General features: G+C 36.3%; 1 protein-coding gene across 2 annotated transcripts in view; it reads left to right on the forward strand.

Annotated features, from left to right (window-relative positions):
* Positions 1 to 12,364, forward strand: part of LOC126365897 (serine/threonine-protein kinase Genghis Khan) — a 323,790-nt gene that overhangs the window by 136,553 nt on the left and 174,873 nt on the right. The window lies entirely within an intron of this gene.

Below are 12,364 nucleotides of genomic sequence, written 5' to 3' on the forward strand. Positions count from 1 at the left end.
GAAGCTTACGTTTTTTACACTGCTGAGGGACCATAGACTTTAGTATATGACATAAATTTCAACTTGATACATGTACCCATTCCAGAGAAAGTGTTCTTAACAATAAACAGACAGACAGACAGACAGACAATAGAGTAATCCAGTGAGGACTCCATTTCTACTCATCAAGGTACAGAGTTCTAAAAAGAAAGGAAAAAAGAGAAAAAAATCATCATTTGCAGTGTCATTGTTCATCTTGATTCTGGACTATTGGAAAAGTATTTCACTGAATCTGTGGAACTCCTGTGGTACATATTCGACAATTTTCTCTACATTCCTCAACTATATTCATTATAGGAATAATACCAAATTGGTAACAGAGGTTGAAAGCCCTATGTTGCTGTGGTCTTTTTTTAAAAACCAAGGTTAAATATATAGTAAGCTATTAATAAACTCGAAATAACCAATTTTTCACAATATAAGGTAACTGGATAGATAATTGGATAGATTTACTCACCAGGCAGCAGCTGCAGGAGAAAACACACAAACACACACACAAACACACACACACACACACACACACACACACACACACACACAACGTGTAACTTATGGACAAGGACCTACTTTCACTTACATATAATGTCAACTGGAAATGTCACTTTGCAACCCAATCTCAAGATCTTTCCAACAGCAAACCTGACATAGAACCCTGCCTTGAGCAGTTCCAACCATGATCCCAGCTTTATCCACCACCACAATCTCAAAATCATCCCTTACAAGCCTTCCAAGAATTCCTCACATGTAGCATTGCTCACAACCATTACTCAGGTCCCTACAACGTGACGTTAACGCGTCCTCTGCAGAACTCCAGGCTCTACGTTTCCTAAAAGCTTGTGACCCAATGGTTATCCTCCCAGCAGGCAAAGGATCTACCACTGTGGCACTTGACTGACAGGGGTATGTTACTGAAGGTCTGCACCAGCTGTCTGAGACCTCTACATACATTTTCTGCAATCAAGATTCCATCCCTATGATTCAGACTGACAAGCAGTTCCCCCTGAAAACCTCAGGCCCTTCACAAGAATTTACACCTTAATCCCCAGAACTTCTTACCCGACCTGAACCATGCACCCTGTAATCTTACCCTTCCACACATCACCATTAAAGTTATTGTCTTAGTATCTTCATTATTTTCAAAAGTTTCGAGAGGCGTAAGATTACAAAAGAAAAACTTTTTACTTCTCTTGATTATCTCATTGTTGTTATCAATGGCTCAGTCTTGTCTAGGAGTACTTTCTTGCAGCTGAAAATTTTGATTTCTTAGTCCCTTGTGACAAAATATTTGTTGAAGAATTGTTTGTTGCTATAAATATCATTTTATTTGATCTCATTCTTATAAATCATACCAACTTTATCATTTCCACATTCAAAAAACCAATAATTCATTCTTGTTGACAAGTTTAGCAAAATACATGTGTTTCCATCTGGGGCATGCCCACTGGTACTTTACATTCTGCAGTACTCACAATTTCAGTTAGCTAGTAATGTGTTCCATTGATCAGTAGCACGGAAAAACCAATATGATGTGGGGCGTGTCAAATGCATAAGAAATGCGCACAGGAAACAAGTTTTTGTTTTACATTATAGTGTATACCTAAGTATTTCTATTATCTATCCCATTCCTTTAATTGGCACAAAATGCATATATTATATCTCCAGATTTATTTACTCATATTCAAGAATTCATCTATGGTATAGAAGGAGTTGTCAAGGAGGTATGATTTCAATTTGTTTTTGAAACTATTACTGCTGTCGGTCAGACATTTTATTTAATCTGGTAATTTATCAGAAACTTTTATAGCAGCATATTTTAACCCTTTCTGTGCCAAAGATAGGTTAAGTAAAGGATAGTATAGGTCTTCCTTTTTTCTGGTATTGTAATCGTGAGTGTCACTGTTGATTTTAAACTGCTCCATGCTGTTGAGAAAAAATTTCATTTTTGAGTAAATGTACTGTGAAGCAGTTGTAAGAATTCGTAACGTTGTAAACAGATGCCTAAAAGATGTGCGACTATGAACCCCACACATTATTCGAATTACTTTCTTTTGAGTGGTGAATACCTTTTGCCTATGTGTTGAGTTTCCCCAGAATATTATTCCCTATGACATCAGAGAGTGGAAATACGCAAAATATGTTAGCGTACTAATTTCTACATCCTCAAAATTGGCAATCATTCTGAATGCAAAAGTTGCTGAACCTAATCGCTTTAGGAGATCCAAAATATGAATTTTCCAATTAATATTCTCATGTATATGTACACCCAAAAACTTAGTATTCTCTACCCTGGCTAATAACCTCTTTTGATGTGTTATGTTTATTGAAGGAATTATACTTTTTGCAGCAGAAAATTGAATGTACTGTGTTTTTTCAAAGTTCATAGCAAGCCCATTCACAGAAGCCCATTAATAACTTATCCAAAGACCTTATTTGTATAATTTTCTATCGGACTTTCTTTTACTGGATTAATAATTATGCTTGTATCATCAGCAAACAGTGTCAGTTCAGCATCTTGTTTCACATAGGAAGGGAGGTCATTCACATTAGTCAAGAACAGGAGGGGACACATGATCGAACCTTGTGAAACACCTAATGTAATTTCACCCCAGTTAGATGAAGTGGCAAACTCCTTTGAATCACTTGAAGAATATAAAGAGACTTTTTGCTTCCTGTTCTGTACATATGACTTAAACCACTCATATGCTGTTCCATTTATACCATAGAACTGTAATTTCTCTTAACATAATGTCATGGTTCACACAATCAAATGCTTTGGATAAGTCACAGAAAATTCCTACTGGTGACTTTTTACTATGTAAAGATTCTATTATGTGGACAGTGAAATTGTATATTGCTGTTTCACTGTTTCTGAAATCTGAACTGTGATTTACTTAGTATACCATCACTGTTGAGATGGCTAACCACTCTTGAGTACATTACTTTCTCAAAGATTTTTGAAAATGCTTTAAGCAAGGATACTGGCCCGTAATTATTGACATCTGTGGTTCCCCCCTTTTTGTAGAGAGGCTTGATAATGGCATATTTTAACCTGTCTGGAAAAATACTCTGAGTCAGTGATGCATTACATAAGTGACTCAAAACATCAGCTGTAACTGCTCCACATTGTTTTAATAATTTGTTAGAGATGTCATCTACTCCAACAGAACATTTAATTTTCAAAGATTTAATAATTTTCCTTGTTTCGCAAGAGATTGTTAGATGAAACTTAATCTGACTAAAATTTTTCAAAACTGACTCTTCCATGAACCACCTGGCTTTTTCTTTTGAATTATTCTCACCAATTTTTTCTCCTACACTTAAGAAGTGATTGTTAAATACATTGACTACCTGTGTACTGTTGGTTAAGATGGTCTCATTCTCTTCAACAGTAATACTACCAACCCCAGTCTACCTTCTAACAACATTCCACATTGATTTGATTTTATTGCTGGAGTTGTTAATTTCTTCTCTAACATACATATTTCTTAATTTCCTTACAACTTTTCTCAGTATGTTGCAATAATTTTTATAGTGTAAAACTACTTCTGGATCTTTACTAGTTCTTGCTGTCTCATACAGTTTTCAGTTTCTTTCTGAAGAAGAAAGTAATCCAAGGCTTCTTTGAAAAGTTTATGGTGTTACATTTAGTAATTTTCTTTGGAAAACAGTGTTCAAAAGGGATATAAATTTATCAAGAAACTTGCTGCGTTTATCATTAGCATTTGGCTCATTATATACATCTTCCCAGTTTACATTTCCTAAAGTTTCTCTGAAGTGATCTATAGATACCGGGTAGAGTACACCCTGTTAGGTTTTGTAAGTTAATCAGTTGTGCATCATGGTCTGACGATCTATTTACCACAGGGAAAGCATGTCTTTTTCTTCTACATCCTCTTGCTGTACAAATACATTATCTATTAGAGTACTACTGTTCTGAGCTATACGTGTAGGGAAATTGATCACAGATTCTAAGTTATATGTTGTTAACAACACTTCTAGTTCACTTTTCCTGTCAGAATTGCTTAGAAAGTTAACATTGAAATCGTCACAGATTAATAACTTCTTCTTTTTGTCTGACAGACAGCGTAATAGGGAGTCAAACTTTTTTATGAGTTGCTACCAATCTTCTAGTGGAGACCTGTACACTGTTGCTAATATCAACACAACATTATCTAGCTGAAGTTCACTTGCACAGTCCTCAAAGTGCTGATCAACACAAAATTTACTTACTTCAACAGTTCTGTATTTATATCCTTGTTATATGAAAATGGCAACTCCTCCTTTATCCATACTAGATCTACAAGTGTAATATGCTAAATTATACCCATTTATACTGACTTTTTCCATCCACACAGTTACATGGTGCTCAGACAGACAAAGTATATCAATCTCATTTTTATTTTTGAAATCATCTACACACATTATCAGCTCATCTACTATATTTTTTATTCCCCTGATATTTCAGTGAAGTAAGTTGATACCACCCTTAGCTTTATCCCTATTTGCTGTGCATGAAGTTTCTTTTCTTCTATTTTCCTTGGTTGTTGTCTATCTGGAATTTGGCTTTAACCTAAAAAAACCTGTCTCCCTGGTCCCAATAACCACAGGGCTCACCCCTTGTGTGACTGTGCCCTCCCCCCCCCCCCCCCCCCACCCCTTACAGTATCTGCCAATAGAGAAGCTAACTTATCTTTCCCCTTCCTGTTAAGGTGCAGGTCATGTGTAGTGTAACCCTACCTACCTATAGCATCAACTGGAACACTCAATTGAGACTTTGCCTGTGTCTGGAGCATCCCGTTCAGCTCAGTGTTAACACGCCTTACAGCAGTGTTTACCCAGGGCTGATCATGGCGCTGAAAGACCTCCACAAACCCCACATTCGTGTGCCCAGTTTCTGCTCCTATTTTATCCAGGTCTCTCCTAATACTATATCTAGAATTCACCACCATGCTGTTTCCTGCTCCCCCAACTATAATTACCTGATCTTCCTTCTCAAAGTCCTTGCATAGCTGACCTAAGTTTTCTGTCACCTGGTTAAGAGTTTACAAAGCAAAAGAGTTTACAGACTTTGTCGACAGGAGAAGAATCTTTACCAAATTATATCATTATTTCATAAGTAGACACAGAAATAAAATTAATAATTAGCGTTCTGAATGCACAATTACTAATATGAATTTTAAGTATGCCAGAAATTTTGTAATTTCAATTATTCTTAATAGAAGAGTAATTTTAACTGTTACTACATATTGATTGTAACACATTAGTTTCTTTTTTATAGATTTTAGCCTGAAATATAATACATTGAACACAAAGTCATATGAATTCTTTTAGTGGAACTGCTGAGATAATTTTAACCTATGCAAGAATCGATAACTTACATAGTATTCGTTAACTCTATATATATATATAAAATAGAAACAAACTTCCACATGGGAAAAATATATTAAAAACAAAGATTCCAAGACTTACCGAGTGGGAAAGCTCCTGTAGACAGGCACAATAAAATGACACACACACAAAATTTCTAGCTTTCGCAACCAACGGTTGCTTCTTCAGGAAAGAGGGAAGGAGAGGGAAAGACGAAAGGATGTGGGTTTTAAGGGAGAGGGTAAGGAGTCATTCCAATCCCGGGAGTGGAAAGACTTACCCTAGGGGGAAAAAAGGACAGGTGTACACTCGCGCATATATATATAAAAGTTATGTTACAGGAGGATGATTCATTAAAATATCCCCCTCACTGACATAATCTATCCAACTGGTATGATTTTTTACTGCAATATAGTCTAAACAGTCTTCCAATATCTCTCATATATTTTTCTGCAGAGTTACTCAAAGGATGGTACACCGAGGTTAGAATATGACTTATTTTTATGTGATCAACAAAATCTTTCCAAGCTTGTGATGATGTGAACTGAGAACCCTTATCAGATAAAATTGTTTTTCGAATACCCACTTGATGAAAATGTGTGTTTTCAAACTTAGAGGTGATTTGCTTACTGGTAGCTTTCTTAAGAAGAAACAACTTTATGAACTTCATAAATACATCCACCATCAATAAAACATAACAAAATCCATCCTTAGACTTAGCTAAAGGTCCATAAACATTCACAAACATATGATCTAGGTTACTGTTAGCAGTATGTTTTGAATTTGGCCTCTACTTGTTTGGTTACTTACCTTCTCTCTTTGACATCTGTCACATCCGGCAATCTTGTTCCTGACTTTCCTTCCTATGTTATAAAAATAAATGTTTTCCTGAATCTTTTGTGTGCATATCGTAGTTCCACAATGACCAAAACTCTCATTTGTATAAGTAATTAAAAATTTTTTAAAGTTTTAAGTGAAGGAAAAAATATCAATACACTGTTACGGCCAACATAGTTTCCAGTCTTTTGAGTTAGTCTTATGTCTTCTGAATAAAATACCATTGTGTACCTTATAATACTGTTCTGTCTTTTCTCCTCCTTTCTTATCCAACATGCTCTTAACCAATTTCCAATTTTTGTCATGATTTTGATGTCTACAGATGTCTTTTCAAATTTTCAATATCTCTTTTTCCTCTTTCATGCCTTTTAAGTACATAATTTTAAACTCTTTTTCTCCTTCTCCATAGTTGTTAGATAATTCACCTCCTAAATATAGCCTCAACAAAGCATCAGCAACTACATTATCTCTGCCCTTAAAAGAATCTGATTTCATAATTAAATTGCTGTAAAAACAAGGCCCAACGAGTATTTCTGTTATGGTACAGTTTACACACCTGAAGATTACTTATTGCTATGCGATCAGTATAGATAATGGCTTTGTGACCTAGTAAATAATTTTTAAATTTGTCGAATGCCCAGTGTACAGCCAAAAATTCTTTCTCATTTACAGTGTATATCTTTTCATGTTTCTGCAATACTCAACTAGTAAATGCATGAGATCTGTGCTCCATAACACCATCAACTTCAACCTCCTGAAGTAAATAAGCACCCAATTCGACATCACTACTGTCTGTCACAATGCAAAAGGGAAGTGACAAATCTAGTCTGAACAATATCCAACTTTGATCTCAACGAAAGCATAGTGACACTCCTGATTCCAATCCCAAATGGTATTCTTTTTCAAAAGTTCACAAAGCTTGGAGCATTCAAAGCTTAGCTGCTACAAAATTTTCTATAAATCCAGTTAACCCAAAAAATTATTTAAGCTGTTTTTATTGCAAGGTGGAGGAATATTAGCAATAGCATCAAGTTAATCGCTATCAGATGCAATTCCTTTTTCAGGTATAACATGTTCTAAAAATTTTTCTTCTTCTACACTACATTTACACTTACTTATTTTTAGAGTCATGCCTCCTCATTCTAATTTTGAAAACACATCTCTTAACAGATTCCAATGTTGTTCCCAAGTCTTTTCAGTGACCAAAATGTCATCAACATTCACAATTAATTTTGAATTAACTTCACTTCCTAAGACAGAATCCAGAGCTCTTAAGAATTCAGCTACAGATACATTTAGCCCAAATGGCACCACACAATATTGAAAACACTTACATCCATACAAAAATGCAGTTTACTTTCTAGCATTAATTTCAAGTGCAATCTGGTGAAATCCAGAGGTCAAGCCCAAACTACTCATGTATATTACATAATAAAATTTGTGTAACAGCTCGTCCATGTTCTCAGGATGATCATTGTCTCTGTTAAGATATTTGTTAAGATGTCTAGTGTCCAAAACAATTCTCACTCCAGCATTTCTCTTACTTACCACAACTAAAGGATTATTGTAAGCACTCCTACTTCTCTACATTACACCCCATGTTTCCATTTTCTGAACTTTTTTCTCTACATCTTTTCTTTTTGGTAATGGTTATTATATGGCTTGAGAAAGAAAGGTTGTTGATGTTTAAGGTAAAGCATGCACTGATAGCCTTTCACTCCCCAGGTTTTCCACTAAACATATTTCTAAACTCCAATAACAAATCTCTTAAGTTGTTCCTTTTGTATGTCATTGAGAGTTGTAGCTTCCCTTACTTTAGAATCCACTACACTTTCAAAATCCTGATCTTCAATTGCATCAAAATCTATATTATCATCAAACACCTGGTACTCACCTTTGTTCAAAATGGTTCAAATGGCTCTTAGCACTATGGGACTTAACGTCTGAGGTCATCATTCCCCTAGAACTTAGAACTACTTAAACCTAACTAACCTAAGGACATCACACACATTCATACCCGAAGCAGGATTCAAACCTGCAACCATAGCAGTCGTGCGGTTCCACACTGAAGTGCCTAGAACCACTCGGTCACAAAGGCCGACTCACCTTTGTTCACAATGTTTTGCAAATAGTTACAACTTTTCCCACAGCTTAAGATACATAAATTAGTTTTCACGTAAATATTACTTTTATGTTCCAAAACAAACAATTCTCTAGCATTCCATCCAAAACACATCTCAACTCAACTTTCACTATCCAATCCATACTGAGAATTATATTTTCTACCAGACTAGGGATCACTAAGCATCCATGTTCAAAGGTTTTGTCTTCTATACCAAACATTAAAAATACCTCAAATTTTACCAATTCACTTTGCTTATTTGTATCTTCTCTTATCTTTACACCTGTTGTTGTTGTTATTTTAATCTTCAGTTCAGAGACTGGTTTATTGCAGCTTTCCATGCTACTCTATCCTGTGCAAGCTTCTACATCTCCAAGTACCTACTGCAACTGACACCCATCTGAATCTGCTTAGTGTATTCATTTCTTAGTTTCCATTTACGATTTTTACCCTCCGTGCTGCCCTCCAATAATAAATTGGTGTTCCCTTGATGCCTCAGAGTATGTCCTACCAACTTATCCCTTCTTCTTGTCAAATTGTGCAACAAATTCCTCATCTTCACAATTCTATTCAGTACCTCCTCATTAGTTACGTGATCTACCCACCTAATCTTCAACATTCTTCTGTAGCACCACATTTCAAAAGCTTCTATTCTCTTCTTGTCCAAACTATTTATTGTCCATGTTTCACTTCCATACATGGCTACACTCTATACAAATACTTTCAGAAAAGACATCCTGACACTTAAATCTACACTTGATGTTAAAAAGAAATGCTTTCCTCGCCATTGCCAGTCTACATTTTATGTAATCTCTACTTCGACCACCATCAGTTATTTTGTCCCCCAAATAGCAAAACTCCTTTACTACTTTAAGTGTCTCATTTCCTAATATAATTCCCTCAGCATCACCCGACTTAATTCGACTACATTCCACTATCCTCGTTTTGCTTTTGTTGATGTTCATCTTATACCCTCCTTTCAAGACACTGTCCGTTCCATTAAACTGCTCTTCCAAGTCCTTTGCTGTCTCTGACAGAATTACAATGTCATTGGCAAACCTCAAAGTTTTTATTTCTTCCCATGGATTTTAATTCCTACTTCAAATTTTTCTTTTGTTTCCTTTACTGCTTGCTCAATATATAGATTGAGTAATGTTGGGTATAAGCTACAGCCCTGTCTCACTCTCTTCCCAACCACTGCTTCCCTTTCATGCCCCTCGACTCTTATAATCACTACCTGGTTTCTGTACAAATTGTATATAGCCTTTCACACCATGTATTCAAACCCTGCCACTTTCAGAATTTGAAAGAGAGTATTGCAGTCAACATTGTCAAAAGCTTTCTCTAAGTCTACAAATGCCAGAAACATAGGTTTGCCCTTCCTTAATCTATCTTCTAAGATAAATCGTAGGGTCAGTATTGCCCGACCTATTCCAACATTTGTACGGAATCCATACTGATCTTCCCCAAGGTCGACTTCTACCAGTTTCTCCATTCGTCGGTAAAGAATTCTGTGACTTATTAAACTGATAGTTTGGTAATTTTCACACCTGTCAACACCTACTTTTTTTGGGTTTGGAATTATTATATTCTGTTTGAAGTCTGAGGGTATTTTGCCTGTCTCATACATCTTGACCACCAGGTGGTGGGCTTTTGTCATGGCTGGCTCTCCCAAGGCTATTAGTAGTTCTAATGAAATGTTGTCTACTCGTGGGGTCTTATTTTGACTTAGGCCTTGCAGTGCTCTGTCAAACTCTTCACGAAGTATCATATCTCCCATTACATCTTCATCTACGCCCTCTTCTATCTCCACAATATTTCCCTCAAGTACATCGCCCTTGTGTAGACCCTCTATATACTACTTCCACCTTTCTGCTTTCCCTTCTTTGCTTAGAACTGGGTTTCCATCTGAGCTCTTAACATTCATACAAGTGATCCTCTTTTCTCCAAAGGTCTCTTTAATTTTCCTGTAGGCAGTATCTATCTTAACCCTAGTGAGATAAGCCTCTACATCCTTACATTTGTCCTCTAGCCATCCATGCTTAGACATTTTGCACTTTCTGTCAATTTCATTTTTGAGATGTTTGTATTCCTTTTTGCCTGCTTCATTTACTGCATTTTTATATCTTCTATTTTCGTCAATTAAATTCAATATCTATTCTGTTATGCAAGGTTTTCTACTAGCCCTTGTTTTTTTACCTGCATGTTCCTCTGCTGCCTTCACTATTTCGTCTCTCAAAGCTACCCATTCTTCTTCTACTGTATTTCTTTCTCCCCATTCTTGTCAGTCATTCCATAATGCTTTCCCTGAAACTCTCTACAACCTCTGGTTCTATCAGTTTAAGCAGGTCCCATTTTCTTATATTCCCGCCTTTTTGCAGTTTCTTCAATTTTAATCTACAGCTCGTAACCAATAGAACTGCCCCTGCAAATGTCTTACAACTTAAAATCTGGTTCCTAAATCTCTCTCTTACAATTATATAATCCATCTGAAACCTCCCAGTGTCTCCCGGCCTCTTCCACGTATACAACCTTCTTTCATGATTTTTAAACCAAGTATTACCTATGATTAAGTTATGCTCTGTGCAGAACTCTACCAGGCGGCTTTCTGTTTCATTCCTTACTCCTACTCCATATTCACCTACTACTTTTCCTTCTCTTCCTTTTCCTACTATTGAATTCCAGTCTCCCTTCACTATCTGAATAATTTCTTTTATGTCATCATGCATTTCTTCAATCTCTTCATCATCTGCGGAGCTAGTTGGCATATATACTTGTACTACTGTGGTAGGCGTGGGCTCCGTGTCCCTCTATTTGATTTTGTATTTATAACCCTGTATTCACATAACCAGAAGTCTTGTTACTTCTGCCACCAAACTTCATTAACTCGCACTATATCTAACACAAATCTATCCATTTCCATTTTTAAATTTTTGAACCTATCTGCCCAACTATGGGATCTTACATTTCACGCACTGATCCACAGAACGCCAGTCTCCTGAGTAGTCCCCGCCCCGAGATCCGAATAGGGGACTACTTTACCTCCGGAATATTTTCCAAGAGGATGCCATCATCATTTAACCATACAGTAAAGCTGCATGCCCTCGGGAAAATTTATGGCTGTAGTTTCCCTTTGCTTTCAGCCATTCACAGTACCAGTGCAGCAAGGCTGTTTTGGTTAATGTTACAAGACCAGATCAGTCAACCATCCAGATTGTTTCCCCTGCAACTACTGAAAAGGCTGCTGCCCCTCTTCAGGAACCACATGTTTGTCTGGCCTCTCAACAGATACCCCTCCATTGTGGTTGCACCTACAGTACAGCTATCTGTATCGCTGAGGCATGTAAGCCTCTTCACCAGTGGCAAGGCCCATGGTTCATGGGGGGAGGATCTTATCTCCTACAATGGGCATTTCTATAAAATTCATACTATACTGGATTTTGTCTCTAAATTGTTTAAATGTACCACAAATCAGGCTACCTGTATCAATCAAACAGTTCTGTTACCACTGATCAATCGTAATCTTAATGTAAGGACATTCAAAATCTGAATTCACACATCTGTTATTAGACACTTCATGTAAGAGATCAATTTCGATTTCATCAAATGCCCCATCTTACACTGTTTTTGCAAGGTTTTATCAACTTAACTGGTATCATAGCATTACTTTGGTTACACATATTATCAGGTAAGAATTCAACACACTGAATGGGTTCCGTAGCACGACTAACATCACTTATTACAGAAGGAACACAAAAATATCACTGTCAAAATTACATTTCCTACTTAGATCTTCTTTTACTTCATTCCACTAGTGTGGATACAGATTTTGATTAACCATATCTAACTTATTCCAGAATGCAAATTTATCTGTGTTATAATCAATTTGGTCCCAAACAAATTTCCAAACATTTTCACCTTTATTCTCTAGGTTTACAAGTAACTCACCTTTATTGTTTGTATCATTACTCTGCATGATATTAATGAAAAACTGCTTTC

The sequence above is a fragment of the Schistocerca gregaria genome, chromosome 4 (genome assembly GCF_023897955.1).
Source record: "Schistocerca gregaria isolate iqSchGreg1 chromosome 4, iqSchGreg1.2, whole genome shotgun sequence".
NCBI lineage: Eukaryota > Metazoa > Arthropoda > Insecta > Orthoptera > Acrididae > Schistocerca > Schistocerca gregaria.